At 40.5% G+C, this 6000-nt stretch overlaps 1 long non-coding RNA gene across 1 annotated transcript; it reads right to left on the bottom strand.

Annotated features, from left to right (window-relative positions):
• Positions 1–396: 396 nt before the first annotated feature.
• LOC137342858 (uncharacterized) lies at positions 397–5824 on the bottom strand. Its single transcript, XR_010967373.1, has 2 exons — positions 5595–5824; positions 397–3563 (listed from the first exon to the last, which is right to left on the bottom strand). It is a non-coding gene; the product is annotated as an uncharacterized lncRNA (long non-coding RNA).
• Positions 5825–6000: the final 176 nt, after the last annotated feature.

Raw genomic sequence — 6000 nt, 5'->3', positions numbered from 1 at the left:
GGCATTTGTGAATTGGCTCCTTGGCATTTACACTGCTAAACCTGTTCCCTTATCCTGGCGGCAGAATCATAGGCCCATGAAAAATTGGTCTATGATTCTGTCACTGGGACAAGGGAGCTGGATTTAGTAGCATAAACACTAGGAGCAAGCTCGCAGACATCAGACTCCCCGGAATCTGACCTATACAAGCGCCAACATAAAAGTGGCTCTAAATGGTATAAAGCGCATAATTATTCTAAACAAAAGCCACCAGTTTAACATTGTTTTATACAAACCCTGGACAGGCCAAAGATTCTACATTCTCATGCCTAGAATTTGGTTTGGCAGAAATTAACCTTGAGGTGCTAAATCTTGAGTCGAAGGAAGGATTCAGTAGCAGAAAGAGGACAAATCCAGTTATGCTGTATTATATTTATTAAAAGAATCACAATGATTTTGCATCTCTAGTGTTATTCTTGCTCTTACCATCAATCTACTAAAGCACGATCAACATTTATCCACTTTGTGAATCAGTATGTGTCACAGACAATAATCCATGTGATGTCGAGTGATATTTTTATTTTTATCATGAAATGCTGATTATATTGTGTTATGATGGATGCCCTCTTCCTGCTCAGGTCAGGTGCTGATGTGTTGAAAACCCTTCGGGGTCCTCAGACTGATTTTCTTTTGTCTCACTTAAACCCCTTTGATCAACTGACGACTGAGCACTTGAGTAGGGAACTCAAAAAAGCCAAGGCTCTCTGGAGAGCTGGATGAACTAGAGAGAGTGAATAGAAAGGCACGTCTGTCTGCTGCATCCCATTGTGTGGGACCTAAATAGACCGCTGTCCGACAATGGCAGCAAGTCATCGGTCAGTGGGGCATATGCCAGTTTATTACTCTGCTAAAGGATTGCGAAGAGAAACCTTTTATTCTGAGGTGACAGCTTTGACATTTTACCTTTGTGTCGAGAATGTTGTTTTGTTGTTGAGCCTTTAAATAGGATTTATTTAGCGGAAGATCTTGGCTTCAGGCTCTGTACTCACCTAAGCTGAATTTAAAGAAAGCTCTGTAATTTTCTACCCCGTGTTAACCATTCTTTTCCAGAACAGATGAAATCATCAGCATTTCCAAACAAATAATGCAAATAATGTAATGTAGCTGAGAGCGGATATTACTGTATTACTATAAATACACAGCTTAAGGTATCTGTTTCAAAACAATGTACACATCCACTGCTATTTGTGACAATAGTTTTTCTGCTAATATCAGCAATTTTATCTGTCTGTTGGGAGGGACTTACATGATCACAACACTGGGCTTCCAAACATTAATGCATATTGATAACCTATCTATTGTCATATTTTGCAAAAGGCTACCGTAAACTGTTAACTTCTTAAAATACAGTTCCAAACATCATGGTTGTTCCTTAAAAAAAATTGCTATTTGTTCTTTTTTTTTCTTTCCTTTAGGTCCCAAGTGTTGTCTCCTGTCATCACCTTTCCTTTTTAAGCAAGGAGAGGAGGACATGCTGTGATCTTGCCAGCATGAGTTGGATATCTATGGTGTAGCATTGATTCTTTTTCAACCCTCAGATAGAGTGCTCCATTGCCAAAATCTGAAGGCTTGGCTGAGGATATGTAAAACTCACTCATTGAAGATAGTTGAATCTGACTGTCAGTTGAAAGCAGGTTGGGGCAATTCAGTTGGAGCTTAAGGGCCTCACCACAATAGCATTAAATTGTCCCTGTGTGATTTGCACATGGTTTCCAGCAGCTGGTGTTGGATAGCGATCAGGGGTGCAAGCCCTACAACCATCCGAGATCTCTGCGCTCCTCCACTTCTTGCCTCTTGCATATCCCTGATTTTAATCGCTCCACCATTGGCGGCCGTGCCTTCAGCTGCCGAGGCCAAAGCTCTGGAATTCCCTCCCTAAATCTCTCCGCCTTTCTACCTCTCTCTCCGCCTTTATGACGCTCCTTAAAACTACCTCTTTGATCAATCAGTCCTAAAAGCATCTTATGTGACTTGGTGTCAAATTTTGCTTGATAATCGCTCCTGTGAAGCACCCTGTGATGTTTTACGATGTTAAAGGCGCTATATAAATACAAGTTGTTGTTGTTGCAAGCCATGGATGATTTCTCCCCCCCTTTCCCTAGCCCATTGATGCCGAGGTTAGTTGCGATGCCCCTTTAGTTGCTACGAGATGAGCTAATTCACTACAACCCAGAGTTCAAACCTGGAAACTTCCCAATACGTTTGTTTCAGTACCACACATACAGTGCACTTATCCAATGAGCCATTGGGCAGCCCTGCATTTGACATTTTTTTTAGGCCTTAAGGGCATCTGCGAGCTTTCCAAGCTCCTAGATGATTAGTGGGTCATTGTGCTTCAGGTGAGATTAAAAAAAACCTGTAATTCTGCAGTTATATTAGAGGACAAAATTACTTTATAGTATTTAGATAACATTAGAAAACGTAAGAAGCTGTGGAATAAGATGGCAACAATGCGTGCACCTTTCAAAAGATGTGTACTATTGTGCAGTCATGGACTCAATGTGATTTATTTAATTTCTCAATCAATATAATGATTCCAGGAGCAGAAATTCCTCTCTATCCTCAAATACAAATGAGTGAAAAGCTCCAGAATGTCTATACTTAGCTCTCTAACCATAAATCCCTTTCCTGAGTAGATATTTGTTCAGCTCGTTTTTAAAACAGTTTATTAACATAGCATTAATTATTTTGGGTGGGACTCTTTTCCCCATTGGTATCTAACACTGTCTTCCATTCTCTTGATTTGAGGGCTTGTTTATTTTCTCTCATTAGCATATCTTTTTCTTGTCAATTTTCTCTTTCTTCTTCTGAAGATGTTCACCCCTTTCGAGGGTACAATCCTACATGTGTTGGTTGATCTTCATTACCTCACTCAAGTGGCAATTGTTCATATGTGAGCCTTGACAATGAGTGTCATCAGGCTAGTTGATTGCCAAGGAGAGTGCTGAGGGCAGGGAATCACAGTGAGTCCAATCTTCCATCACCAGGTGTCTACACATGCATACTTCCAGGAGGGATCACTGGATAGTGATCAGGAACAGGAGCCCTGAGCACTTTTTCTTCTCCCTAACCCAAAGGCATTGAGGACAATAAGCTGAGATCAGTTTAGCAGAAACCAGAGATTGAATCTAGGACTTTCCTGGTTTGTATGGCTATGCTACTCATTGGATAAATTCACTGAGACATCAGGAGTGGCTGCTTTGATCAGGGTTGAAGTTAACTAACCTGCTCACCTCTGTATTATCTATGCCTTTCAGCATGCCTAACAATGCAGCACTCCCTCAGTATTCCACTGATGTGTCAGCCCAGAGTGTGTGCTCAAGTCTCTGGAGTGGGGCTAGAACCCGCAGCCTTCTAACACAGTGTTATCACTGAGCTAGGCTATCACTTTGGTAGCACCTAGCTGTGTGCAAAATGGTTGTTGCATTTGCCCATAGAACAACATTTATTGCACTTCTAAGCAATTCACTGTGTGTGAAGTCTTTTAAAGTAATCCATTGTATTTGAAGCAATTTGAGATATTTCTGAAAGACACAATAAGATATTATATAAAAGCAAGTATCTCTACATTATTGTTACTGTCCAATTTTCTTCCCTCCTCTCTTGAAGACATTTACTTTTGTTAGGGTAATGTTTCACGGCTCTGGGCAATCATCTGGTACCTCGGCCAAATGGCCGTACTTGCTGTGTGAACACATTAGCACACTGAGTGTTGGCGGGTCATTTGTCTGTGGGACACCGCAGCTGAGTCTGATCATGTTCTCACCCAATGTTCACAAACGCACAAATTTCAGCTCAGGTCATTGATAGTGATCAAGAGACTGGCTGGTTTTCCCTTCCCTACCCTGGGTACTTGAGACCAATTACTGCCGTCTGTGACTTTGGCTGACATCTACCAACACAACACAACACAAAGTGGGAATCAAACCTGGGAATTATGAATGTGTTTGGTTCAGTTACACCCAGACTTTGCCAAATGAGTCTTTGAGGCTCTGCATTGTATATTTTAAAGAATAAAAAAAATCCCAATCATACGGTTAAAAAAGGACATGATTTATTTTAAGCACCTTAAGTTTTATAAATAACAAAGTCATTACATAGCAATCAATGTGTAATCTAATACCATTCAATGTATTGTTGGTTTCCAGTACACTTCAAGAATTGCAGTAAAATGTTACATTATAATGAAGCCATTGCTATTGATTAATATTATAATCACAAACATTATTATGCAGCCACCTGATAATATATATTAAACGTACAATTTCTCTTCAATTAATTGCAGATTATTTCTCCATTATGTTAATAACATCACAAACACATTTCTTCGTGTTTCTTTGTTTTTCTCTTCTCCCGAAGACACTGGGGCCTAAATTTATTGGCACCCCAAACCGGGTGAACTCGCCATTGCACGCCAGAACGGAGAGGCCCCAGGACCGAAGTAAGTTTGGCCTCGGGCCTCATCATTATAATTCAGGCAAGCTGCGGGTGCCAATCATGCCTGCAACTCGCCTGTCTGGGCCTAATACATTTTGGCCGGCGCCGAGGCCTACAAATAAGTCCGAGGGTGGGGGAGCATTTGGGAGGATGGCGTTAGTGGACCGCAGCCCGCAGTTGTTTTGGGAAGCCTGGAGGAGCACTCTTCTGGCTCAAGACATTAGAATCCATCTATTAGACAACAGCCTCCTCACGACTTTCTACTACATGTTATGCTGTACATTATTGATGAAATCTAAAGTTGCATGTTATAACTAAAAGGCAGAAATCAGCAATTTTATTTTTAATTGGTATAGGGATAGACTTTACATATCAGTGCTCCCGCATGGAGTTTTGTGCAACAGGAGCACATACTGAGGATTCGGGTGTGGAGGTCAGTGTGCGATTTTCTGTCAGAAGCACTGATGTGTAAAATTAACTCCATAGAAGGAAGAACTTGTATTAAATAGCCTTATTGCATGCTCAGGGCATCTCAAAGTGGTTCACAGCCAATGAACTATTTGTGAAGTGTAGATACTGTTGTTACGTAGCCAAACACAGCAGTCAGTTGGTCTATCACACAGCAAATGAGATGAATGTCCAATTACTCGTTTTGTTTTGATGTTGTTAGTTGTGGGAGGAATGTTGGCTGGGATACTGGGAGAACTCTCTACTGTTCTTCAAATTGTGCCGTAGGATCTTTCATCTGAACTTGCAGAAGGCAGTACTTACCGACAATGCAGCACTCTCTGAGTACTGGACTGAAGTATCAGCATAGATTATGTGCTCAAATTCTGGAGTGGGACGTTTTATTATGTTAAAGACACTATATAAACGCAAGTTGTTGTTATTGAATCCATAACCTTCTGGGTCAACAGGGAGAGTGCTATAAACCAAGCCAAGCTGACATAATTTGCAATGTTACACTAAAACAACTAGTCTGCAATTATAAAGTGGCTTTTCAGTTTTTTGCATTTATTTTTCCTAACATCTCTGCTTTGGCCATTTTTCAGTTGCACTATATTTGTTTTGTTTTTTCGCTGCTTTCCATTTAAAGTAAACGTTTTAACTTGACTCACCTCACTCGGGCAGCTGTGTTCAGTCCAAACACACCGTGCATTGACAGCCGCTGATTCTGACACAAATAATGATCAAGGCATAAATTTCCTTCTTCCATTGCTTGAAGAAAGCACAGGAATATTCTCCAACATGATTAAAAGTAATATCATATAAATGATCATGGAATAATTACATTTAAAGAATACACTTCAAGTGTGTTTAAATGTTAACAAGTAAACACAAATTTCAAAATCTATAGATTGGGGTGGGGGGCAGGGGGGGAGAGGTATTGAATTTTATTGACTGAAATTCAAACTCGCAAGCATACTTATATTACATTGCTATTACCAGAGACAGCCCCAGCTTTGGCTACAATCCTGCAGTATAAATAAGATGAACTTATTGCCTCTGATGACACAGTACCAC

This window comes from Heptranchias perlo, chromosome 26, assembly GCF_035084215.1.
Source record: "Heptranchias perlo isolate sHepPer1 chromosome 26, sHepPer1.hap1, whole genome shotgun sequence".
Classification (NCBI taxonomy): Eukaryota; Metazoa; Chordata; class Chondrichthyes; order Hexanchiformes; family Hexanchidae; genus Heptranchias; species Heptranchias perlo.
This window is presented reverse-complemented; position numbering and strand designations above follow the sequence as displayed.